This window comes from Sapajus apella, unplaced genomic scaffold (genome assembly GCF_009761245.1).
Source record: "Sapajus apella isolate SASKATOON/1434 unplaced genomic scaffold, GSC_monkey_1.0 scaffold20, whole genome shotgun sequence".
NCBI classification, from domain to species: Eukaryota; Metazoa; Chordata; class Mammalia; order Primates; family Cebidae; genus Sapajus; species Sapajus apella.
This window is the reverse complement of record NW_022436960.1, coordinates 17,627,848-17,655,835: the sequence shown is the minus strand read 5'-3', so window position 1 is coordinate 17,655,835 and position 27,988 is coordinate 17,627,848. Positions and strand designations below refer to the sequence as shown.

Sequence of the window (27,988 nt, the reverse complement as noted above, 5' to 3'; positions counted from 1 at the left end):
AAGGGAAAACTATAAAAGTAGATCCCATTTTGGTAACTGCAAAATCCTGTAAAATATCTCAATATTTTATTTAATATTTTAACTATTTAAAATACCTACTATTTAACGTTTATTTAAATGAAAACTGGATGCAAAATGCAGGATTAGTTATTGTTCAAGAACTTCTATTCGTTTTTCCTGCAACTGTTTTTAGAAACCACAAAGCAATCATTTCATAATGTTTCACATTTCACAAAGCACATCTAAAGGCATATGTCAATTGGGCCCCAAAATAAAATAGTCCTACTGCTCAAGTCTCATAGTGGTCCTGGCTTTTTGCCTGTTTGTTTGTTTCTAGATAATGAAAATGAGTTTAAGCCAATTTAAATGACTCCAGTGGGCAGATAATTAAGAGTGTTAGAATCAGAACTTCAAATCCTGTGTCTTTGCTACCAAACTCTCTATCCTACTTAGAGTGCTGATTAGGTGGCCTTGCTCTCACAGAATCAATATGTCACTGAAAGGGAGATTGCTTTCTTGTCTGATACTTCTTTTGTTAGTTATACGTTGCTTTGGAGAAATTCTCCTTTTGGAATTTTGCAAGGGATAAAAGCAAGCCCTACGTAATGTGATTAATGGTTCTGAAAACCATATCCCTTCCAAACTGCTTTGTGGATCGTATCAATTTAGGATTTTTTATTTTTATTTTTATTTGATTTGTTTTGCTTTCTCCTTACTCTAACACAGACTGCTTAACGGGGGCCCACACGGTACAGATTTAACTTTAAAAGTGTATTTAGACATACAATTTAAATACAATTTCCAGCACGGGTCTGGCTGAGCTGTCCTTTCAATGTAGAAGCTCCAGGAATGTCCGTCGTGTGCATGACATGGGGGAGGTTTTATTTATGCGGGCAGGGGGAGGTAAGCTCATATAACCTTGTTCCTGACGGAGGTGTAGAAAGTCTGTAGCATGATGTAATGGTAAGCACTTGATGTTTTCTTCAGCTTTTCCCTCATAAAACGAACAGTTCTTACTGGAAAACTGTTCCAAACAGATGTTCATAACTCTAGCCCTGACATTGCTTACCCTTAGAGTATGGTAGGTCTTTGAACATTCTTCACAGGATGCCTTATTCAAGAGTCATGACTTTACCTGCAATATTTACGTTCACCTTACAATAAGAGTATTTATGATGCGATGAGTTTTGACGTTACTCACAGGGTCTTCAAGTTAGAGAGTGATTAATATGTCGAGCTGTCTTTGAGCTATACACTTTTTTCTTAATATTTTCTTTTTAAATAGCGTGAAATACAATTACAAGACTAAATAAAACCATAAAATGTGAAAAGGTTAAAAATGAGCAGAAATATTCACCATTTCCAGATTATGATATATAAATACATCGACAAATGTGTATGTGTATGTTCAAATAAATATTTTTAAAGTCGTGTAGATTTACTTAGCTTAAAAATGAAAACCATGAATATGAAAAAGGAAAAGACATTTAAGAAGGCAAATTATTACAAAAGAGTATCTCTTGATCTTCTATGAAATTTGTTTGTTTGTTTGTTTGTTTGTTTGAGATGGAGTCTCACTCTGTCGCCCAGGCTGGAGTACAGTGGTGTAATCTTGGCTCACTGCAACTTCCGTCTCCCATTTTCAAGCAATTCTCCTACCTCAGCCTTCAGGGTAGCTGGGATTACAGGCGTGTGCCACCATGCCAAGCTAATTTTTGTATTTTTAGTAGAAAAGGGATTTTACCATGTTGGCCAGGCTGGCCTTGCATTCCTGACCTCAAATGACCTGCCTGCCTTGGCCTCCCAAAGTGCTGGGATTACAGGTGTGAGCCACCACACCTGGCCTGAAATATGTTTTTTATGCAATTGTATTATACTCAGTGATAAAAAGAATATTCTGACTTGAACATATGCAAAGTCAGAACTGTGGAAAGGAACTAACTGCAGGTCTATTGGTTGTATAAATTTGAAAATTACATGAATGGTTGTTGATTCCAGAGGCGTTAGTAAAGATTATATTCAGACAGAAACACAGGTGAAATCAAGTGATAGGTTATCCACGGTTGAGCCTACATCAGTGAATATAGCAAACAGCAGCTTAAATTGCAAGACTGGTGTGAGTACCTGCAACTGGAAGCAGGAATGAGGGCTACTTGATTTCTAGTATGGCTGTTCAGACACTTCTGGATGACTAATAAGAATTTCTTTTTATTTTTAAGTTCAGAAGTATGTGTGCAGTTTGTAACATAGGTAAACTCGGGTCATGGGGGTTTGATACACAGATTATTTCATCACCCAGGTATTAAACCTACTAACTGTTAGTTATTTTTTGTGTTCTTCTCTCTCTCCCACGCTCCACCTTCCAAAAGGCTTCAGTGTGTGTTGTTCCCCTCCATGTGTCCATGTGTTCTCATCGTTTGGCTCCCACTTTTAAAGGAGCACGTGTGGACATGTGGCTTTGTTTTTCTGTTCCTCCATTCATTTGCTAAGGATAATGGCCTCTAGCTCCAACCAAGTCCCTGCAAACGACATGATCTTGTTCTTTGTTTGTGGCACAGTATTCCATGGTGTGTATGTATCACATTTTCTTTATCTAGTCTATCATTGATGGGCATTTAGGTTGATTCCATGTCTTTGCTCTTGGAATACTGGCTGCGACAAACGTATGAGAGCATGAATATTTACAGGGCTTCTGTACTCACAATTAAATATAACCTCTGACTCCTTGAGTCTTTGGGAACATACTCAAGACAGAAATTGAGCAAAAAAAAAAAAAAAAAAAAAAAGAGAATGGGTGGGAGGGGGCAAGGGTTATAAAACTAACTGTTGGGTACTATCCTCTCCAGCCGAATGACAGGACCATTCATATCCAAACCTCGGCATCGTACAATATCTCCATGTAACGAACCTGCACATGGACCCATTGAATCTAAAATAAAAATTGAAATTACTTTAAGAAAATAAAAAGAGGGGAAGGGAAGAAGAAAGAATACACAGTGTGCAGTTTAGCATGGATCACACTACAAAGCTGGCAAATTTGTGTCATGTAACCCGCATAATACCCATGGAAGCAGATGCTGTTTTGGTTCCCAATTCACTGATGAAGTCAGTGAGGTTCTAAAAGGTTAAGAATGATGTTCATGTTACACACATAAAATGCTGTACCAACTGGTCCATCAGAATCCAATGTTCACGTGCTGAACTTTGCTGGCAGCCTTTGACTTAAAACTGGAGGAGCACAAGGGAAGGTTCCGAAGAGAAAGTGAGTCTAAACAGATGGCGGACTGCAGGGTTCGACAAAGAGAGCAGTTCAGCATAATATCTCCAAGGTCAGTGGGCAAGAGGGTGTTTACAAAGTTCTTCAAGGTAGGCAGCTGTGGCCAATAAAAAGAGAATTTCAGAGAGAATCATGGGAACGTAGGGTGCTGTGAAAGATTAAAAGACACAGGAGTCCCACAGAGAGAACTAATGAAAGACCATGAGCACAGTGGGAAGGCCAGGTAGCAAGGACCCTGCTCGGGGTTCAAGGTCAATAGAGTAATGATATGAGCAGCATCAGGGGGTCCTCACATGTGACAAACCCCAGTAAGAGAAATGGCGTTTATTTCATCATCTAGAAAAACACTGTCCAAGGAACCTTAGTTATAAGGAAAATGTTCTGTATTTATGCTTCCTAATGCAGAAACCACTAGCCACATGTGCACTTGAAATGTGGCTAGCACAATGGAGAACCTGACTTTTTAAATTAAATTTCAATGTAAATAGCCACATGGAGCTCATGGCTACTGAATTGGGCAGTGCAGACTAGAGCTGTGGGATTATAGGGAGAGGCAAAATATAGATTGGCCTATGACTGGCATCAGGTAGTAAGCCAGCATCAATACGAAAACATCGACTGTGAGGCCTTTTAGAACCTTGTCAGGAACTGGGGTTAGAGTGGAATCGTGTAAGCAAAGGAGCTGTTTGAGGCATTTTTTTTATTCTGCTCTCATTGAAAGCAAAGAAAATTCTTTTTTCTATCTTATCAGGAATCTGGCTTGATACATTCTCTTTCACGTATGTTCAAGCTTATTTTCCTCTTCCCTTGCAAGCATAGTTACATCCCTCACACACTAAAAACAACAAAAATTACCAATAATAATAACAGAAATACACACCAGCCACACCTATTCCCCCACCCCACCACATTGCCAAGCTTCCTAAAAGGGATTGATATATTCTCTTTCATGTATGTTCAAGCTTATTTCCCTCTTCCGTTGCAAGCATAGTTACATCTCTCCAACACTAAAAACAACAAAAATACCAATAACAATAACAGAAATACTCTCTCGCCGTTCCTTTTCCCTCCAGCCGCATCTGTCCCCACCCCAATCCGCATATTGCCAAGGTTCCTAAAAGGGCACCACATAGAAAGTACTTTCACATCTTTGTCCTTTATTCATTCTCAGCTGACGATCAGGATCCGTTTGCTAAAAATAGGCTCACATCACTGGAAATATTAATGTTGATAAATCCAAAGACACTCCTAATTGTTAACCTTAATTGAATCGCATATCCACATTTGCCCGTGTTAAACACGCTCAGAAAATCTTTTCTCCATTGGCTTCAATAACGTCATTCTCTCTGGGCCTTTTTGTCCATTCTGTTGGTCTCCATGTTTTATCCTTTCTTCTTTGCCAATGTGTTTGTCTACTTTTAAATGATGAGGCTCTATAAGGCTCTTCTTAGAGCCTTTGTTTTCTCCCACCAAAAATATTTCCTGGTCCTTCTCATTTGTTAGAAAAATCTCTAACAATACTATTACTTAGGTTTGTGTCACCCACTGGTCCAGGCACTTCAAAGGTATAATTTATTCACTGTTGATAACAGGGTTGTAGTGGGTACTACTATTGTCCTCATTTTAAAGACAATACTGAGACTCAGAGAAGCTAACTAATTTGCTCAAGCCTGAACAGTTGCTAAGTTATAAGGATGAAGATTGAATTTAAGCACTGTAGCTCTAGGGTCCATGTTCTTACCTTCCATACTGTGCTGTCTATATGATGACTTCATTTATTGCTCATTCCATTTTTCTATAGCTATCATCAAAGTACATTGATTAGTCCATGCATATCCATCCTCATATCCCAACATGAAGCAAAAATGCTTTTGGTGAGCATGTCTTCTGTCTGCCTGTGTGAATGTTCCAGTGCTTGCTCAAACTGAACAAGAACGAAATGGACCTATTCTCTCCCAACCCAATCCACCCTTCTGTATAAGGTTATAAGCATCACCAGCTACCTGAAAGCCCAGGTCAGGATACAGATGTTCATTCTGAACCTTTTTTCATATTTCACACCATCTTACCTTTTGCATCCCCCATTTCTTCTCATAGTTCGGGGCTGTGTCATTTCTCAGTAGAATCACTCACATATACTCTGTTTGGCCAACATGTCTTAAGTGCACCCAAGGCCCTGAAAACACTCACTCATATATACAATCTGGCCTTAAAACTCTTGCTATCATTGTGTTTCAAAAATGCAAAATCGAATTAACAGTTTTTCTTAAGTCTTTAGGCTTCCCATTGGACAATTTAAAAAATGCCCAAATGCTTTAGCATGGCAAGTGACCTTCACACATACCTTCCTTGCTTACCTGCCCAGCCTTGTCTCTCAACCCACACCTGGGTGTGACCTCTTTAGCTTCCATTTTTAGCTCCCTAAAAACTATGCTGCTTCAGTCTCTTCCGTCTTCAAATGTGTTGTTCCTCTGCCTAGAAGCACCTTTCCTCTCTCACACCAACCTCGTCTCACCCAGGGCCTACTACGACTTTGTCTTCTGTGTTCCCCTCATGCCTCATATTTTAAAGACTTAGCCATTATGTTTCAGTTATAGAGTTCCTCTTTCCCTTACTACTTTAAGAAGAGGGACTGTGTCGCATTATTTTCCTCTTGCCACCACATTTCATTGCTTGGATCCTCAATGAATGTTTGAAGCATGGCTAAAGGAATGTCATTTCCCCTTCTTACATGAGCACACCACTTTGCCTGCATATAAGAATGGAGAGGAGTCTCCTGGAAACTGACAATAAGAAATTTAGAATAGCTCCCCCACTCCACCCCTTCTATCAGCCCTGAAGCTCTCCTGTGTAGGCATGGTTTTTCTCACATTTTGGGGAGGGAAATGCCACTCCGGAGATTCCTTCCCTTTGGTAAAATGCTGTTGGCAAGTCTCCTGGAGCAGCCGGGTGGGGCTCTGGGGAGAGGAAGGACCACACACAAGCCGCAACACTCAGAGATTTTCATTCCGGCTTTATCCTCCATTACTACACCCACTTCAAAAATGTCCTGAAGTCTGGCAGTAGCTTCTGAGACAGTTATGATAAAGCACGTGGAAGCCCCAGAAAATGTATATGTTTGCCTGAAAAATACCACCTCTTCGCATTGTCTAAAGTACAGTGAGAGTTTAGAAGCTATTTTCTATACTTGGGAAAGACGTGGTAGGGAAAAAGTGGAGGCTGTGTTGACGTAAAAAAAATGTAAGGCACATTCTGTTGCAAAAGTATTGGGTAGCTCTTATGAACAAGAAGAGTAAAGTGATACAGTTATCTCATGAGCCGATGCTCTTCCTGATTATTGAGTAGCAGCTATTGCCCAAGCATGCCTCCCTTTATGTGGGCCACATACACCTACCCAGTAGTGCTGCTACTACTAATAACCACGACGAGAGCTAATGTTATATTGTGCTTACTATTTGCCAGTCATTGTTCTAAATGCTTCACATAACTAAGTGCTTAATCCATAACCCAATAAAGCAAACAATATATAAGACCTTTCCAAAGAAATCACCTAATTTAGGAAGTTTTGAGTGTTTCTTATTTTATGAATGGCAAAAGTAAGGCCCAGAGTGGTTGCTTCCTCAAGGTTTCACAGCTCGTGAGTGTGAAAGCCAAAACTCCCGGGCCTCTGACCACCGTCTGGGGAGTCAAAAGAACTCCATGTTGTGAGGCTTCCAATACTGAAAATCCTGTTCTACCTTGGAGAACTCTTCTCATAGAGACTGAATCCCAAATTCTGAAGCCTTATGTGGGCACAGTTTTTTACCAATCCATTAATGTGTTACTCTTAATTGCACAGTTGTGCATGACTACCATTTTATACGTAATTATGCATAATTTAATCCACAAGTATACAATATCCCTTAAGCTGGCCCAAATAATGGCAATCTGGTCCTAATATGAAATCAGCACATACATAGCAAACATCTCGCTGTGCCTGTATTAGGCTCTGATTTTAAGAACAGAATGGGAATCCACACTGCCACTCATTAGCCAGTTACAAAGCTCCCCTTCTATGGCTGGTATGGTGTTAGGGCCTAGGCAGGGAGATAGGAATAGCACCGTAGCCCTGCCTTCAAGTGTGTTTGGTGGCATGGAAGAATCCCTTTTCTGTTTCTTGACTGAAGAATGTTTTCCATTGATTGTCATTTTTTATGCTTCTTAAATAGTAAGGTTATTTTTCTTTGCCTTATCTTCATAGAAAGAACAAGCCATACATACCCATCAAAAATTGGAAAGAAGGTGATAAAGAGTTGAGCAGATATAAGCATAAGAAACTAATGGTGAAGAAATGAAAGAAAATAATTATGTATTACAAACAATTAACTACAAATATAGGAATTGTCTGGGGAAACCTACAGGCAGTTGAAGAATAAGAGAGTACACTGGTGTCACACATGGACCAGCTAGGTTTCTTTGGAGACAAATGTTTACAATGATGTCCAATTCCTGCTTGGAAGATCAAGCCAAAACCGGCATGTATCATATCTCTGGAGAAATGTGAAAGGGTGAAGTCTTTAGCACTTAAGCCAGGGACCACCTGGGATAGTTAGTCCAGTAACTGGATGTAACTTAACCGGAAAGAACTTTCAGGTTCTTTCTCAGAAGACCATTAAGAGAATCAGGCGTTATACCTTGAGAAATGTGACTATGCATCAAATCTACAACGTGAAGGAAGTCAAAGCATTTTGAGAAAGAAAAGATAATTGCAGGAAGGAGCAGTGGAAATAGGATAAAATTAAATGAAAAAAAAAAGTTTTCCCAAGTGGATTTGTTTGTTTGCTCATTCTGATTAATGAACATGCAAAAGATTAAACAAGTGTACTATGGGCTTTGGTGAAGGGTGAAAAAGGCTGAGGACTGCAGGAAAGCTGGGCACTCAGAGCAGAGGTAAGGGGAGAGGGAGGGAGATGCTTAGAAATGAAGACAAAACCACATACAATAAAGGCTCAAAATCAATTAAATATTTGAATTTTATATTCACATGAAAACAAACAACATGTCAGAGTTCTGTTGCCTGATCAGTTTTGGAAGCCTCAATTCCGAAATGGGTGAGGATTTTATGCTCTGCATTCAATTACTGAGTAGAACTCACTTTGACCTTCAAAACAAACAGGGTATTTCACTGAGATCCAGAGAGCAGAGAGGAAGCCTCTTGAATTCCATCTGATATGATGCTCAGGGTTCGGCTCTATAATTCTCTCCACCAAACAAAAGAGCCAGCTGTGTCAGTGTCATCCAAAATCTGGAGTCCTTTCCAGCTAGAAGCCTCAGGGGAAAAAACATTCTATACCAAAAAAATTAGTTTATGTTCTATGTAAATAGAATTCAGGTTAGAGGAAAAAGTCTCTTGTTTTTCATTTGTTTACAGACCCCTAACCAATTAAAATATGTATGAATCATTTTCTAGTGGAATTCATATGAAAAAGTAGAGCAAAAGGATGCATTTCAGATATGGGAAATGAGAACAGAGGAAAAGGGCATGAAAAGTAGAAGGGAAAAAAAAGAAGGAAAGAGAGGAGGAAAAAGAATAAAGAGGGAGGGAAGAGAAGGTGAAGAAAAGAGAGGAGAAAAAGGAGAAATTTTCCTCTTTCTGCTGATATTTGACATACATTATCAAACACAGCCTCACACCCCTCTCTGAGATAGGTTGTACAATTATACCCAGGTTAGAGAGAGGAAAGCAAAGATTTGAGAAGTGTTGTAAGCCCAGTGTCTCATATTTAGCAAGAATTGGAAACAGACCTCCACCCAGGTCTGTCTGACTCCAAATCCCATGCTTGTAGGATCTGCTTAGGATGGAGAGGGGGTGATATTCAAATTAGCTTCATCTACGTCCCATCTACCTGAGATAGGTGTGTGGTTACCAAACATTGAACATACATTGCGCCCAAAGACGTGGCTTTCCTAGTGGGGTAAAATTTGGAAAAACCCATTTTTGCCAAGTATTTTATACACTATATGTGAATAAAGTAAAGCATGATTAAAAACAAAATATCCTGTTTTTACAAAATCCCACTCAATTTACTACTTAAAAATAATCCAATCATTTGAATTCTAACAAAAAGAGATGAGAAATGTACAGGACCTAGAGGAAGCAAGACAAAGAAGGAAGAAATTTTTAGGGGAAAGAATATCACCTACTAACTAAAAATGGAAAATAGAAAAGACTACATTTCCAGTGGCTTCCTAAACAGGAGTCTATGTTTCCCACTATTTGAGAATGATTAATGAATTGACCTCCTGTGTGCCACTTTGAAAACACGCTGAATATGCTTAGTTTGGCAGAGTAGTAGAGGAAGAACTATTCACACACAACCAAAAAGGCTGCTGTTTGCCAGTAGCTATTAACTCGTGGCTATATCAACACTTGTGCTGTTAACAATAATCTTATCCAAGAGTCTATTCTTGTAGAACCTCCGAGGTTGAAGAAATATTTTATTGGCAGCAGCCGTAATCTTATAAGTAGCAATATGTTTTGACAAAATGAAGCCACACAATTCTCACCTAGTCTTGGGTTTACTTTCTTCGGAGAGCATTTGAGACTGAAAATAAAAAGCATCCCCAAGCCTCTGCCTCCTTCTCCTGCCTTCTGCGAAGAAATAGGCTTTACACTCAAACCTTGATGTTCCAATTTCTTTTAAATTTTTCAGTACTCACAGTTTCTCTACGCTTATACCTTCTAGGCTTTTGAATCTAATCATCCTACATGGATGCATTTTTTTTAACCTTTGTGCACAAGAACACTTCAAGATATGGATGTGGTCTCAAGATTACATCTATTTTGTAATCAGCTACAGTTGAAATATCTCCTCTTGCTGTCAAATGCTGGCTCTTAGTTTTGGGAGAAACTATAAACCTCTACTTAAATTGAGAGCTTTTAGGTATTGAAACAGTGCCTATGGCAGGAAAAGAAAAAAATTGGGTGTAGTGGCAAACTAAATCTATAATAAGTAGAAAAAATAGCCTAGAGCACACATAGAAAAATACTACTGGGAGTTAATCATTTCTGTCTATTGGGTATAAATACAGGAAGGTATGTGTTAGGAACAGACAGTAGTGAGTCCTTGGTGATAAGTTGTTATATGAGTCTAGCCAATTGTAGACTCAGTCTTATGATCTTATGATCTGTCTCCTTACTTCCATGTTCTACTTCTTGGGATTTTTGTTCCACAAACTTATTGAAGAAAATATATCCACGGAATGTTTATAATTTGCTGAGAACTCTTCTAGATACTGGAGCCACAAAACAGATTAAAACAAGTTCCTTACCCTCAAGTTCCCTCCCCAGTTCATGTCTGGTGAGTGAAGATAGGGGTACCATATGAATGAGTGAATTGAGAAGAGTGGGAAGATGGTACAAGTCCCCTGCACAGAAGAGGTGCAGGCAATGACAGGTTTGTATTTTATAAATAATAGTCGCTCAGTATGGTTGCTGCTACCATCTTCATCCTTACATGTGGTTTGGTGGCATAACATTGTCAGACAATTACCTTCCAGGGGACCTGCCTGCATGACCCCACTGTTATTTTACTGTAGGGGCTCTTCATGAATAAGTTTTTTTTTTTTTTAAAAAAAAAAAACAAAAACAAAAACAGAAGTGCAAGGTGGTTTAGTTCTTGCTCTACCCCATTAATTGTCCATAGTAAAATTACTTAATTTCCACATGTATTTGTTTTTTTTTTTTTTACTTTTCCAGTAAGTGAATTGTACATGATTCTCTTTAAGATTCACACACCTTATAATTACTTGATTCATCAAAGACAAGCTCATAAATTCACTTTTCTTCAAATAATGCTTTCACTGAACATTTGCTATTTGTACAGTACTCATCAGATATTTAGAACGTAAAGTTGCATGTAAGATCTACTCTTTTCCCTGATGTTGCTAAAAATCCAGTGGGAGAGATGGCAAATCCATGAAAGAGATACAACCAAATTAGGCAATGAGTACTTACATCAATGAAAGGAGTAATTGATTCTGATGGGGAAGATGGAAAATGTTTCCCAAATGTAGCACTTAAGTTGAATATTAAAGAGGTAGAAGTGCACCAGTCAAAAAACAAAAGAAAAAAGACATGCTCAACTGATGGAAATTCATGAGTAAAATATTTGGTGGGAAATTAACAATACCTGAAATTTACTGAGCATTTATTAAGTGCTGAAATTTTCATATGTTTAACTCTTTTAAATCATTATCATATTTGTAGAGGATAGGAATCAATATCTCCACTACAGAAATGAAATACCCAAGCAGAAGAGAGGTTATCCAAGATAACAGAGCTAATAAAGATGGAAATTTGCCCCCAAACAGTCTGAGTCCATCTGTACTTGAAACCCCTGGCTCATACATGTTCTAGGAAGAGGAAGCAGTCTAATATGGCTAGAACATAAAGTGGGAATAGAGGAAGATAAAATGAGAAGAGGGTAATGAAGCCAGCCTAAGGGCCTCGAATGCTGTGGTAAGAAACATGGACATTATCATACAGTAGAGGAAGTGGGTTGGGGATTAAAAAAAAAAAAACTACAGTAAAAAAAGATATGACAAGTAAAAGCAACAGAAATTGTCATTGCTAAGAAAACATAGGGACAATAGGGAGTGATGGAGACAGTAACGACAAAGAGGAACCTTACATTTGCAAGATTATGTGGGGACAGCAAATCGGTCCAAAGGGAGAAATGTCAACCTGCCATTGCCAGTTGCTCTTTTTCAAGAAAAGCGGTAAATATCATAAGTTGATTCTACAAATTATTAAATATTAACCAATCAATAAAACTTTAGACTGTGGACTAAACAAAACGTTCTTGCTGGCACCGAGATTGAAATTGGGAGACATTTGTACTTTTAAAAATCATGTCTTCTAATTTTTTTTTTTTAACCTGGGAAGCAACGTAAGCTTATTAGTGTTTTAGGAACATAAATCCAGTGCTATTATAGAAAGTTGAATTGAGAGGGAAGGGCCAGTGAGAGATTATTGCAGTTGGAAAAAAAGATGACAAAGGTTTGAACTAGTGACAGTGGGAAACGCAAGGCAGGAAAGGGTTTTCTGAGTATAATTGATCTATTAAATGTGGCTGGGGATGAGAAAGAATGTATCAACATTAAGGCAGGACTGTCTAGCTCTGGTGATTAGAAGGAAGGTAATGTATTGATGGAGACACGAGACATAAAAGAAAGAGCACACATCTGGAGGAAAAGAGTAAGTTCAATTTAAGAAGTGTTGAAATAGGGTTTAGGAAGCATTTGAATGGTACCCAGCGCTTCTTGGCTTTTCTATTGAAAAGAATACTCATTCATCAGATTAAGTCAGATCTGATCCACTGATCACAACTGCTTCCTAGAGAACGCTAAGAATTTAGAGCATTGCTGAAAATGGTTTATTCTTGTGAGATTTAAGCAAAAATTCAATTATCCACAAGAATTAGTAACAACAAAATTGCAAATAGTATTCCTTTTAAAGAATTTCCTCCTTGCCGCTTTCCTTTGAGTTTTGATTATGACCTTCTGCAGCTATCTGTCTCCATCACCATGGGCGGCAAATCTATCAAGGGAAATGGTGTTTGGTTTAGAACATCTTTTTTTAAATCATCTTTGAAATTTTGCTTGTGGTTTTGCATTCATTCTTATACAGGTATACAATCAGGTTTCTAGAAATTTCCATTATTTAATAATCATAATGTACATTTAGTCAGTTATTAGCAACCATAAAGCTTTTGTTCCATTAATCCATTTTAAATGACTTTGTAATCAGATGTTGTATAACCATAGATCTAGATCTTAGAGGCTGAATTAAATAATTTTTAGTTCCTTCTGATTTCTATGGATTTTGATTTGATGAATTATGAATTCTTTGGGGAAAGGGTGTGTGTGTGTGTGTGTGTGTGTGTGTGTGTGTGTGTGTGTAACCCACCCCCTCTTCTTTTAAACAAGGCTAATTCTAAAAAAAATTAGAGTATGAGAGTCATATAAACTGAAACATATATTGACATCAGTGTAAAATAAGTTGGTCATGTCTTCGGATGAGTATATATGTATACCTGTGTAAAGACAGGTGCATTTTTGTTCATTCAACAAACATTTATATTCATCCTACCTGAAAGACATTGTGCTAGCTGGTACAGAGAAACTCTAGGGAAAGGACAGTTTCTGACAATAAGCAACACACAATCTGAGGACACATAAATAAATAAGTTTAGTATGACACAAAAACTGCCATAAGAGAAGCAGAAGGTCAATGTTATTAGAGGACTCCAATAATTGTAAAGTTGATGAGCGACCAAAGAAAGTCTTGTTAACAAAGCATGGTCTTCTCTTATCTTTCTACGTTGCTGAGCTATTTCTTGTTAACTTAGCCAACATAAACCTGTAAAACTTTTCTGAATCTTTTAACTTTTACACTTTAGCTCAATTCCTTTTAAAGAAGCAACTCCAGCCTCTGATCAATAAAACTAGAAAAAGCCATTCTAAAATTAATTCTTAAATAATATCAGGCACTATGCTATGGAATGGTATTACTATACCCAAGAGTGTTGGGGAAATATTTATTATTTTCTGAAATCTTCAATTTCAAGAACAGTTTGTGGCTCATAAAGTTTGTTCTTTAGGACTGCTACGTCACTCACCCTGACTGGTATATGGGAATCCTAACACACTCATAGATATTAATAGAATACCTTTTCTTCTTATGCTCCAAACTGCACTATATATGGCTGTAAAATTAACATTCAGCCATAACTATTTCAGCCTCCTTTTATAGCCCCATCATTAATGGAACTCAGTGTGCATAAGGCTGTTCCAAAAGTGCATGTCCTATGTGTGATACTTTATTCTTTTACTGAGACCAGATAGACACCTACTAGAAAGGCACTATTGAGAATCTGGGCAGTGACCGTAGTAGGGAGGGATCCTGTAACTTCATCTTGCCCTGTAGTTGCATGCAGTATGATCATCCTTAGACCATGAAGAGCAACATCTTCAGGAGCTGGCATTGTCCTATAAAATGGAAAGATGGAATGTTTTGCTTCCATGAAGAATAGACATGAGGGATTCTCAAATAACTTGAGATAATAAGATAACACACACACATTTTTCAAAACAAAATATATTTCTACAGATGAGGCCACAAAGGGCATTTAGGTGACGCTCTCAAGGTCACATAGTGGGTGGATTAAAAACTTCAATTCAAATTTCAGGGATCCTGAGTCAAAGCCTAGTGATCTTTTCTTATTCTTGTTCTTTCCATATTTTATTAAATATGCAAATATTAACCTACTTGATCCTTACAAAAACCCAATGGTGAACTGACTATTGGCATGGCAGGTAAGAAACTTTACTCACCCACTTTCCAGTGAAACTTGTGAAAATTATTTTTAAAGAAGACTGTTTAAAATTCTCTGATGCAGAGAATTTTATTTCTATTTTGATATTAATAAGCAAAGAATCAAGGCACAGAATGGTAAAGTAAACTGTATATGGTCATGTGGAAAAGCTGAGATATGAACCTGGTTGGTTGGCTCTGGAGCATATCCACAGGGTGAAAATCGAGGAGTGACAGGCAGCATACTCCTACTTATGTTATTCTAGAGGAAAAATTGTATACATGGAATATAATAAGTTTAGGAGTCAGTTACATGGAGGTGTCTAATTCCACAGATTGTATTACACTTGTGGATGCCTTTGGTTTGGTGGCATGATGTATACTTTTTTTAAGGAGATACAACTTTTCTGATGGGAAACTTCAGATGCAAAATACTTGGATTTCTAACTGCCTTGACTGATCAAGAACTCTGACAAATCCTGAGCTCTCTTCATGAGCACATTGCAGCTTTCAGCTGGAGCAGAAGGGCAGCTGCACTTCTAGATGCACCACTTGGATGAATGTGCTCACCAATGTGGGCTACCAGGCCTGTATCACCATATCCAAATGATTTCTGTAGGCCTTTAATTTCATGTCTTGCCCCACGGTATAACGAGGCCTAAAGAAAGTATATTCTGGGAGGAAGATTTTTTCCTGGTTGGGGTCAGGGAATTGGGCAGGGGAACTTTGGAGTCAGACTAGCCAGTGGAATACTAGATCTTCCTCTTACTCCTTGTGTGACCCTCAGCAAACTAAACCCTAACTTGGACAGATTCTGCAAAATTCAGTTTTGTCCCCTATAAAATGAAAGGCTAACAGTAGCTGGGTCACAGAATTGTGCCAGGTAAAACACATAGCAGAGGGCCTGGCATATAGGAAGTTTTTCATAAATAGTATTTAGCACTCCCTAAACATTATTAAGTACTTCATAATATTAGCTGCTATGCTGTTATTGTATCTTTTGTAATCTTTGCGATGAAAGGGAAGTGTTTATGAAAATTCCTAAAAGCACATTATAATAAAATCATACACAATGAAAATATTGAGTCCTAGAATAAACGGATATGGAAAATCATTCAAAGTCGCTTTAGGTAGAGATGAGGAGATGATTTAAAATTAATAATTTAAGTCATCATGGTGAAAGAAGATTAAAAGACAAGTAGATGAAATATCTAGTGATGATCAAGAGCTATAGAAATAAGAAGAGAAAGCAAGCTTTTTGCAGAAGGAAAGAGAAGTGTACATAGGAACAAAAATTTGGGGGAAGTTTATAGTGGAAAAAGAAAATAAATAAGGGAGAGGACAAAATTGTGACTAAATAAATAAAAGGAAACTCCCCCAAAAGTCCAAAATCAATGAAGCTCAAATTCAAAACAAAAAAGAAAAAAGCAGGAAGAAATACCATGTTTCCATAAGTCTGCGGATTACGAGGAGTCATGAAAAGGAAAAAAGAGGTTTGGCACAAAACCTTGAAGGATAAATATGAGCACATCACAATTGAAAAGAAGATAATGAAAACAGATAATTAAAATGCAGAAGCGAGAGTTACAGCCTTTGGAACTGAAACTAAATAAACTTGTTTTATTGTGAGCCTGGAAATTGGGAAATAGTTGTACCGAGACTGAGTATATCTGGAACCATCACATTAGCTGACAGGGCATGTAAACATTTCAGAGGTAAATGAACTAACTCTGAGATGGATGATTATGGATGTGACTTGTGGGAAAAAAAGATTTGATTTGACGGCAAATGCTGCAGCCCCCTCTTCCTCTTAGATAATGGCACCAAGAAATACAAATGGATAGGTTTACTTAAGGATATGTCTTCTTTCCTTAAAGAAGAAAAGTGGTTGCATTTAAAGGGAATTATAAGATTTACTTAGAAAAAAATTGAGAGGACTAAAAATAAAACTAAGTAAAGGATATAAATGTATAGAACCAATCTGAAACAAATACAGAATTTAAAATGTTTACAAGTATATATATGCAGAAGGGTTGAAAAAATTACTTCTAAAAGATGAATCGCAGGACTGTGAGGACTTACGTGTAAGAGCAAAAGAAAAGTTTAACTTTTCAAATCGTTCATATTTTCCTTAAAAGCTGGACATACTGGAAAATATACTTGGAAGATCACCTCATTCCTGCAGAACAGGAAGATTATTTAAATACTAGAAGAAATATCCAAGGTGTGAAAAATGTTGTTCCTTTGTCAGGACATCAGGGTCCAGAAGAGTGTTAAACAGAGTTCTAGAGAAAGCACTCTGAGAAGAAATGAAGCTCAAATAATTCATAGCCTAAAGATATTTTCACTTTCAGATACTTTTAGTGAGACGAGTAGGGAGGAAACAAAGGATGAGAAATTACAGCATGAATCAGAGAGCAAAATGAGGGCCATTTGTATTGATACAGTCAAGCTGAAAGACAGAAAACAAAGGAGGGTAGGGGAAAATGAAGGCACATGCTACAAACATCTTGCCGTGTTCGTGAAGAGAGGAGAGGTTGCTGGGTTCAGAGAGCAAATGGGCAGCAAAAATTAAACAGATATGGAAAGGGAAATTGGATAACTAAACTGTTCCCATTTTAAGAAAAGGTCTTCAGAGAAAATTATATGGCTTCCCAACAGAAAAGAAGCCAAAGATGAAAAATCCAGTGATTCAATATGAGACCTCACTCCACAACCTGGAGACTGGATACTCAGTGTGCTGAAAAAGAGAGGTGTCCTCAGTCCCTCTGGTTTGACCCTAAACTGTATATCTTATTTTAGCTAAAGAATCATGAGTAAAAGTGAAATAACTAACACAATAAAGAATCTTGTGACGGTGTTTTTAAAGGACGTTTGGGAAGGTATCACTGTCCTGATAAAATTGGTTCTGCAGGAAAACATGCTAGTCTGACAAGAGGCAGGTGGTGGCCCACGCAGCCCTGGGTCATGAGGTATTTAGGGGATTGTATTCTGGTATCATGGCAAAGAACATAGCTAAGGCTATTTTATATCATTTAGGCCAAGAAAAACGTGCAAGGAGATGGTTTGTTAGATAATTTGGGAACACATATGAATATGTTATATATCAGCCCTAGAGCCGTCACCACAGGAAGATGAAACGTAAATTAAAGGGATAAGGGACCAAGGTGAAGCTGTTTGTTATGTACTAGTATGTGACACCCTCAGATTTTTTCCAAAGAAAAAACATGTCCGATTTGAAAGAAAGAAAATGTAAAGTTGAAAAAAACTGCAAAAGAGAGAAAGAGAGAGACTGATAAGCCGGATGGATCCAGACATATCTCATGCAGCTGAGATCATCCCGGAAATAATGAAAACAGAAGAGATGAAGAAATTTAAAATATGTGACAAGCAAACAACGAAATATGCAGAAAAGTACAATACAATAAAAGGAAAGGAAAGAGACTTATGTTGAGACATCAGCAGGTGACAGATGATCTCTATGCCTCTTATTCAAATTTCACAACGGAATTATAAAATATCTCATCATCTCCACTTTACACATTAGAGAATTGAGAATCTGACAGGTTAAGCAACTTATCCAAGGTCACGCAGTACACAAATAGAGAGGTGAAATTCAATTTGCTGTCTATCTTACTAGTAAGCTTTTATCTACACACCATTGCCTTTCAAAACAAAGACATAAAAGTGAGAAATAAAGGGAAATACAATTATATTGAAGCTGTATAGTTGAAGGATGGGTGTATTGTCTGCAGAGCATAAGGCTGCAACAAATTTTTTAAAAAGAAGAAAGAAATGTTGGCATGATTTCCACTCACTTGTCAGTTAAAAGAGAATTCTCTGCAATATTATGCAAGGTATGTCTGACCACGTGAACACTCGGGAGCAGGGCTGTGTGTTAAATATCCATGCTAAAAGCATGAAGCTGCAATTTTGAATGAGAATTCCTGTTAAGAAAATATCCCTTTCTAAAATAATGCATAATTAAAGCAGATTAAGAATTACTTGACTTCTCTTTTGCTGCTATTCAAACATTATTGCATTGTGCATAATTGAACTACCAGTTATCATTAAAGTGCTTCATTAGGAAGCTCTAGGTAGAACAGACTTGCAATCTTCACTCAAAGATCACTCTGGGGATTGTATACCTGGAAAATTTTCTTTCCTTAAGGAATACTGGAAGGGCACATTGGCAGATTTATATCAGGGCACAATGCTTTTCCTCTCCCCCCGAAGAAACAGTATCTATACTTTGTCTGCAAAGGCACACTGTCTTTTTAATTTCCAGGAGTCACGCAATTGAGCAATGAAATTAATAAAATGAAAATTAACATAGAATAAAATTTTAAGTATATTATGTTGAAAAACATTAACAAATATGTAAAGTTTGGGCACCACTTTTATAGAAATTTTTATGCATACCTAAGATGACAGTTTGTGTGGAACACATTAATGGATTACAGATAATATTATTGTAGGTAACATTTTTTCTGCATTTCCTGATTTTTTACAGTAAAAATACATGACTTTTTAAAATTTAACAGTGTGGATTCAAAAGAAATACCAAATTCAATTCACTCTTAGAGATTAAAATTGGGTTAATTATCACACTGTCTCAGGTAAAGTTTAAGTGATTTTTCTAATACAGAATATTTATATGCCTAGCCAGAATTTTAAAAAATTTAGACATCAGTTTAAATTCTAAGCAAAACCTGTTGTAAACCAATTAAGATTATAAATAGTCGAATATAAAGGAACAAAACTTTAAAAGTTTTGTAGAGTGTGATTTTGGTTAGCAATAATAATAACAATTGCTATATTTCCTGAGATTACTATAGGCCAGGCACTTTTCTAAGTGTTTTACATCACTTAACATGTTTGAATAATCATGTGATATAGATACTGTAATCATTCTAGTTTTCACCAATGCAGAGGCTGAGGCAATGCTACAACTGTTTTAATGATATCCTTGAAAATTAATTTTAAGTTTACAAAAAAAATACCTTGTGAATATGTTGAAATAAATCAGCCATGATTGATGTTTTCATAGATGATCTTAAAAATATTTTTATTTTCCATGTACACATATGATTATTGCAGCACTATTTACAATAGCAAAGACTTGGAACCAACCCAAATGCCCATCAATGACAGACTGGATAAAGAAAATGTGGCACGTATACACCATGGAATCCTATGCAGCCATAAACAAGAATGAGTTCGTGTCCTTTGCAGGGACATGGATGAAACTGGAAGCCATCATTCTCAGCAAACACACACAGAAACAGAAAACCAAACACTAAGTGTTCTTACTCATAAGTGGCAGTTGAACGATGAGAACGCATGGACTCAGGGAGGGGAACATCACACCCTGGGGCCTGTTGGTGGGTGGAGGGTGAGGAGAGGGAAAGCATTAGGACAGAGGCCTAATGCATACAGGGCTTAAAACCTAGATGACGGGTTGATGGGTGCAGCAAACCACCATGACACATGCATGCCTATGTAACAAACCTGCACATTCTGCACATGTATCCCAGAACTTAAATACAATAAAAAATAAATACATACATACATAGAAAAAAAGTGAAAAAAATATTTTTTATTGTGCCTCTAAAGGAAGTTAGAAAATATTTATCCTTTCTCTATAGAAATAAAATATTTTAGAGCATTCATTGCTTCCAGTCCCCATTCTTTAAAACATGTGCACGGACTGCCTGTGTTGGAATCCTCTGGAGAACAGCCCCAAATCCCAGAAGCTCAAAAGTCTACATTGTTAAAATGCTTCCGAGCGATATTTACAACTGCTAAAATGTAATGACTTCAGAGTTTATATGGGAAATCAGAAGTTTTTTTAAAAAACTCATGAATTTCTGATTTTCACTTTCCAGTTTGACTCAATTGCTTTCTTATGTGTCATTGGAAGTGAGATGTTCACAGCAATTTTTTTTTGCCCCACATATTCTTAGTATTCATCCCAGAATGCCAACGCCTCAACACTTCTTTCTCTACTTCCCTCTTTCTCCCTCCTACATTCTTGCAATTGCTGAGCAAATCGTGACTGAGGCAGGGAGTACATCTGCTGACTTGGGTCTAATATTTCAGTGTTTGAGCTTACTTTATAACTTCCACATCCCATACCTAGTGGCCGTCTACACAGTAGTGGAATCAAATATTCCCATGTAGGAAGATTTATTTGTTTCTTCAAAGGATACAGGAATCAAAAGGGATCCAGTGGAGAAGAAAAAAGTCCAGCTCCCCTCCTTCATGGAACCAACATTTTGCTGGGAGAGATAAGAAAAAAATCCATAAATAAATAGAAAAATAAATAAGTATAATAAAAGGTCAGAGAGTGATAAAACCCATGTGGAAAAATGTAAGGGCACAATTACAGAGTGACAGATGGAGTAGAAGATGGTAGATTGGAAAGGAAAGGCCTTCTGGAGGAATTGGCACTGGAGCTGAAAGATGAATGAACTAGGAAAGTGAGCCATTGAGAAATCTGGGGAAGACTGTTCCAGACAGTGAGAAGAGAAAGCACAAAGGCCTGAGGCAGGAGTGGGCTTGGCTTGTTCACAGAAAACATGAAGGTCAGTGGACATGGCTAGAGCAATATGCATAAGGAGGAGAGTGGGGTGGGATGAGCAATAAGGTAAGCATTGCCTCACACGTGCCATTGTAACACAAGGTGCTTGGACTTCATTCTGAGTATCATAGAGACCATTAGCCAGTCTTGAGCAAGGGGGAGAAATTACCGAATTCACAGTTTAAAATATCACTATAGTCAATGTTTAGGAAACTATCAGAGCCACAGAAACCCATCCAATGTATGTTACAGTCCTGGCAAGAGAAGACGGTGGCTTAGCTGGTGTATTCACAGAATAGATGTTGAGACATGGTCAGATTCTCTGTGTACATGTTTGTATTATGCAGTTAGAGACCACTGGAGTAGCTAACAGATGAGGAAGGTGGAAGATGAAGAGGAGTCACCGATTTCTACAAGGTTTTGGGCCCAAGTAGGAAATGTTGACAGTCAGGACTGAGATGGGGAAGACAGGTTGCATGAAGACTTAGGAGTTCTTCTTTCAATATGCTGAACTTGAACGTCAGTCAAAGCGAACAGCTAGTAGGTGGAGCAAGCCTGAACTCAGGGGGAGATGGGAGTAGAGATCCAAAGGACACAGGCATGGGCGTGTAGGCGGAATGCAAGTTCATGACTCTAAATGAGATCACCCAGGGAGGAGAGTACACACAAATAGAGAAGAGAAAGATACGTGGATTCATGTGGCTCCGTGCCCGGCAGAAAACTTGCTCAAGCCTGTTGCTCTATGACAAAGGGTGTGGTTTTTTAACTGCCTGCAAGTCACAAACAGCAGTGATCTGACAATGGGGCCATGATTGTAGAATATAATACATACATTATTATAAACAAATTGGAGTATGAATGTTACCGGTGATTGTCACACAGCCTCCTTGAATGGGCGATTATTTTCCTTTTTGTTGCAATAAAAATTTGTGTGACCATATCAATGCCCCACTGTACAAGATTCATTTTTAGCAGTGAGCTTCAGTTGATCCTGAGAGGCAGGCAGGTTCTCTTATAAAAACTGGTGGTACAGTTGGGAAGAAAAACTGCCCTTTAGAGTAAGTGCTTTACAAAGGCAATTAAAGCAGAAAGATGTGTTTATGGGCTTTCACCCTTCAAAATGGCTATAGATCAAATTTATTAAAAATGTAATTTGAAAGAGAAGCTGGCAATACAGTCATAAAAATAAAAATGAAACTAATTTATCTTCAAAGTGTGTCGTGCTTTTAGCCCTAACCAGCCTAAAAACTTCGTTACCCAGCTGCAAGTAAGAATTGGAAAACTCTGTTTCAATTCCAAAGCATTTTAAACTACAATGTGGCTGGTGTTTATACGGTCACATGATAGGTTATTCTAATAGTTCAGGACAGAAAATATAATTTGTATATTTCAGAAACTTAGTAGGAATAATATTTAGGGTCTACTTTTAAAAAACCAATACAGCAAAGATAGAATTTGAAGATGTAAACAAATATACTATTAAAACACATGTATCCAAGAGGTTAAAAAAGGCAGTAATTTTTTGTATGTTTGAGTCAACACTTTCTTCTGTTTTGCGAAGACACTTGCTCTTTTTTAAACTGTTTTTAAAAGAAAATAAGGGAATATGTTTTAGGTTTTGCAGGACACTATGAGATGCTGTGAAAATTCAAATGATAGTGTTTAATATTTTCCAACAAAATTACATTCTAGAGGAATTCATCTTACTGTAAGAAGAAATGTATAACCCATTTTTTTTTCAAGAATAATATTCCAATGGATTGTTTTGTATAACAGAAAGTATTTCTGACAGCATTCAGACTACTTCAAAATCCTATAATGAAATGAATTGAAAGGATCCAACTTTAAATACAGTCGTTTACCAGTAAGGAAGGGACAGCTTACAGACATAGGTCAGTTTCATTGTATTCAAATAAAGAATGTTCTGCAGTGTTTGTGGGTAGAGAGCAAGAGTAGTGAGTGGAGGGAAAGGGTGATGAAATAAAGGCAATGCATAGTCCCCCCAGTGAGATTAGTTGAACTAACTGTGTAGACAGGAAGGACAATTCTGATTTTACATGGAGGCTCTGCCCATGCTGCCTTCTCAGGATGAGCACTGTTCAGAAATGTAAATCCCCACGTTTCCTTTCTTGCCTCTTCCCCACATTCCTGTAAGATTACACTTCACTGTCAGAGCTAAAGAGTGGATCTTCATCTTCAATTCATTCAACATGAAAAGATTATTATTAATAGCACGCTGAGCAAATAATGATTTCAAGGAGTCCTTGTTATTATAGAAGCCTGCCTACAAGGTGATTTCAGAATAAGAAATGGGAAGTGTTTATTTTAGCAGAAATTTAATGTGCACTTGCCTTTCAAACTCTATAACATTATTGTAGTTAAAATAATTGAATGATGGTTAAATGTCTCCACTGATTGGATAACCTTGATATTAGCCTGAATTACCTAGTAAAAAAATTACTTTTAAAATCTAAGTAAGTTTTATTATTAATTGTAATTGGAAAGCACCATTTGAAGTATTAATATATACAGGTCTTTAGTGATATTAATTTAGAAAAAAATAATAAAAGTTTTGCCTCTTCACAATTTACAGTCCAAACTACATGTGAATTAAATACTGTATTTTTATTTTGTACAGACCCACCGATACACATACACACACAAACTCACACACATATATTCTCTGTGGTTTTCCTAGTTCAAGAAAGTCATTATAATCATGCAACAAACAATAGTGGTTCTCCATTTGCTATGCTTACATTAAAATTAGAGGAGGGGCATTTTAAAATCAACAAATACCACCCAAGTCACTATTCAGCTTCATATTTTTAGCTATAAAACTAGAAAATAAAATCAGAAGGTTTTATGAGATCGAATGATTTTCTATCTCTGGGCAAAGGAAAGGAATAACTGATTTGCTTTGTGAATATATTTCACCAATGTCTATATAGAATGTGACAGTTACTGACTGCACAAACTGTATCCTTTTAGAAATGTAGTAAATTTAAAGCTTTTTATGAGTCTGTGGGAGCCGAAGACATGGTAGATGGAAAAATAACACGTTGAAAAGGAGTTTATTTTCACTTAAGTGTCTGCCTAATAGTGCAAACTTCATCTTTGCCTGGAGGTGGTACGTCTATGTTAATGGAGACAGGCTAATAATGTGTTCTTATGAAATGGGATGGATCTTCTGTCTTAATTTGTGTGCTATTTTCACATGAAGAATAAATGAGGACAAGATATTGATTGCTATAAATTTTCTACTTCATTTTAGTACAAATATGTCCAAACACATTTGAGATTAAATGGCAATTATGTTTCTTAATTGAATGTCCTTTTCTCCTTATCTTTGATAGATATTATAGAAAAAGATGCAGATAGATCATAGATAATGTGGATAATCTATGCGTCATAGATGTAGATATAGCCGGATCATAGGTAGATAATGCATATATGTAGATAAATAGATCGTAAATCTACCCACCTGTCTATAACAATATATAAGAAAGAAGAGAAAAAGAGCAAGACCAAGGTCAGCAAATTTCTCTGTAAAGTCCCAGGTGATTAATATTTAAGGCTTCACTGGCCATATGGTTTCCATCATAACTACTCAAGTTTTTTTGTGCAGTAGCACAAAAGTCTTAAATAATATGTAAATGAATCAGTGCAGCTGTATCCAAATAAAATGTTATTTATGGACACTGAAAATTAATTCCGTATAATTTTTATGTATCATAAAATATTATTTTTTTCAAATAATTTAGAAATATAAAAACTATTCTTCCCTTGAATTCCATACAGAAAGAGGCCTCAGGGCAGATTCGGCATGGGCTATAATTTGCAACGTTTAATATATGTAATAGTCAATTGTTATTTTTAATCTCAAAGAATCCCATGACTCTTTGTAAAGCTGTCATTTCATTCTGATTTACAAATCTCTCCAGAGTCAATATGAACCCTACACAAGAAAGTGAAAGTTAGTTTTGAAGCAGACTTTTTAAAAGAAAATACAGTCTTGTTGCACAAAATGGAACACTGCCAAAACAGAAAAACTCACACCTCTACTTTAAAAGAAAGTGCAAAGCAAAACTACATCTCAGCTAAATGTTTCATTATAGGATAAGTTAAGAAGTATAATTAGTCAAAATAAGATCCCAGTATGTTCACAGTATTGCAGGCACAAGTACAATATTAATTTTCACATTATATTTTATATGCAAACAAATTTAGTTTGTCAAAAAAAAGTGTTGCTTTCCTTACAAAAGCTGTGTTTGATAATAAATAAGAATTCTACTGAAAAATTGAAGCTTTCCATAGCTGACAAATTTCAGAAATATGAATAAAAGAGAAATGTAACATTCTCTTAAATAGATAATTTTACAGATGAAACTTCTTAAATTAATGCTGACAAATTTGAATGCACCATTATATCAACTTATGCAAAAGAATGAATGGATAAATAAACAAATGGATTTTTTTTTTTTTGAAGATTTCATTTACCATTTAGGTCACTGATAGAGCATAGTCAATGGAAATAGTTCTCTCTTCCATTCAATTACAATTCCTAATCAGTTGAATTTGTCACGTGGTTCTTTCAAGAGCGTGCTATCAATATTGCTTCCTATCCAGTCTTGATATTCAATATATTACTAATCTTTGTTTTTGATGAAGTGGTTCAGGCATTTCTGTTAAAGACTTAAACTTGAGAACTGAGCACTAGAGCCTACATTTAAAGTGTTTCTCTCATTTCTTTCTTTGTCACTAGGAATTAAGACTGTTTCAATGAAATATACAGCCCCTTTCTGGAATCTACTTGTTCTGCTACCACTATGGATATACCGACCTTTCTGTGCCTTTCAGGGACAAGGGTAGCAGAAGAGTTTCAGACTTCCCCCGAAACAAAACAAAAACTGAACAATAAACAACCACCAAAAAAAAAAAAAAAAAACAGGAAAAAAGGCGGAGGTACTCTTTCACCCTTGCCTGCTTTCTCCTGCTACCAAAACAAACAACAGAAACTGCTTTTTCTCATTGGATCATGTAGCTAAAATTCTGTAGCAAATTTGTAAAAGAAAAGAAGTGGAAATCTACTTAAGAGCTCCTGTAAACCCTTTTGTACAAAACAACCACTTTGGTTCCCATTAAAAAGTGTTATCTGTTTCTTTGACCCTGTAAGCTAAATATTAATCCATCTTTAAAAGAGAAGAAAGTGAAGATCATAGATGACAGATCTTGCTTTCTCCTAAGTATCTTTGAATCTTTACATTTGCCATCACAAGTTCTCAGATCAATTAACTATTGTTTATTTCCGAAGAAATCCGGCATGGCTTATGAAGACGTACATATAGCAACATAAATAGGAATGAGATAAGACAGCAAGACTAAGGGAAGCTGAAATTGTGTCATTATTGAAGGTAGTAAGCATCTAACAGCCATTTTGTCTGTAATAGGTTACATTTAAATTTGCCAATGAAACCAGCCTCTTCATGGGGATTTTCTGCCTGTACTGTTGAGCCAAGACCCCTGCCTTTATACTCATTTTCACAGAAATTCTTTACTAATGAATTGCCTCGCTTGCTCTGTAATATTCATAACCATCTTCAACACCACCTCCAGACAGACTGCAGTTTGACACAAAAAATGGCCTTAGAAAATGCTCTGGCCAGAAAATTTGATTCCAGCATGGCAGAAATGTAAAGAGTCTGTTGTGATATAAGTGCTGTTTATCAGGCTCCTATAAATCTCCTTAGCAGAGTCAGCAGAGTCCAAGATGCAAACTTCCTAGCAACTCTGCAGGTAAATTCAGAGAAAGCAATCACAACTTGGCCTGGGGAGTAGATTCATGCTCTCCAGAGTAAGAGTCACATGGTGTGAATTTGCAAGAAGAGTCATAATGATAATGACTCATTCTACACATATGCATGAAACACTTATTAGATATTCATCAACATGAATTACAAGACCTTGCAATAATTACATTGCCATTGATGAATTTGTTGTTGTTGTTGTTTTGTTTTGTTTTTTGAGCTGGAGTTTTGCTCTTGTTGCGCAGGTTGGAGTGCAGTGGCGCAATGTTGGCTCACTATAGCCTCCACCTCCCAGGTTCAAGCAATTCTTCCACCTCAGCCTCCCAAGTGGCTGGGATTACAGGTGCCCATCACCACACCTAGTTAATTTTTTGTATTTTTAGTAGAGATGGAGTTTCATCATGTTGGTCAGGCTGGTCTCAAACTCCTGACCTCAGGTGATCCACCTGCCTCAGTCTCCCAAAGTACATGGATTACAGGTGTGAGCCACGAAGCCCAGCAATAAATTTTTAAGACTGTTGTATGAATGCCTGTGAGATATTGCCCAAGAGTAAGGTGCTTTCCGGAGTCTTTGTCTAATGGTTTGTGATTAACACTCTTGAATCATCTGTGAATTGCTTAAGAGGCCATGATGATGGCGTTGCTATTGATATTGCGGGAAGTCCTGCTGCATGTTTATTCTCCACAGAGGGTATTTCACCATTATCACAGTAGAAATTAGTATCTAAGAAACTCAAGCCATTCCTGACTGACTGAATGCTTGCAGCAGATGGAGCTGAAACTGTAAAGGGCCATATGCCCTTGGGCCTTACCATGTCAGTGCCTGCAGGGCTACTTTTCAGCTTGCAGTGTCTGTTTCTCTTTGCCTGAGGCCCTTCTCTAGTCTTAACATTTGACTCTGCGTGTTGCAGCACTAGGGGAAAAAGAGTCTCCAGGAGCAGCCCTCAGCCGATAACTGACTGGGA

At 37.1% G+C, this 27,988-nt stretch overlaps 1 long non-coding RNA gene across 1 annotated transcript; it reads left to right on the top strand.

The window, feature by feature from the left end:
- Positions 1-918: 918 nt before the first annotated feature.
- On the top strand, positions 919-26,383 carry LOC116557689. The gene is made up of 2 exons (XR_004271653.1): positions 919-963; positions 25,982-26,383. It is a non-coding gene; the product is annotated as an uncharacterized LOC116557689 (long non-coding RNA).
- Positions 26,384-27,988: the final 1,605 nt, after the last annotated feature.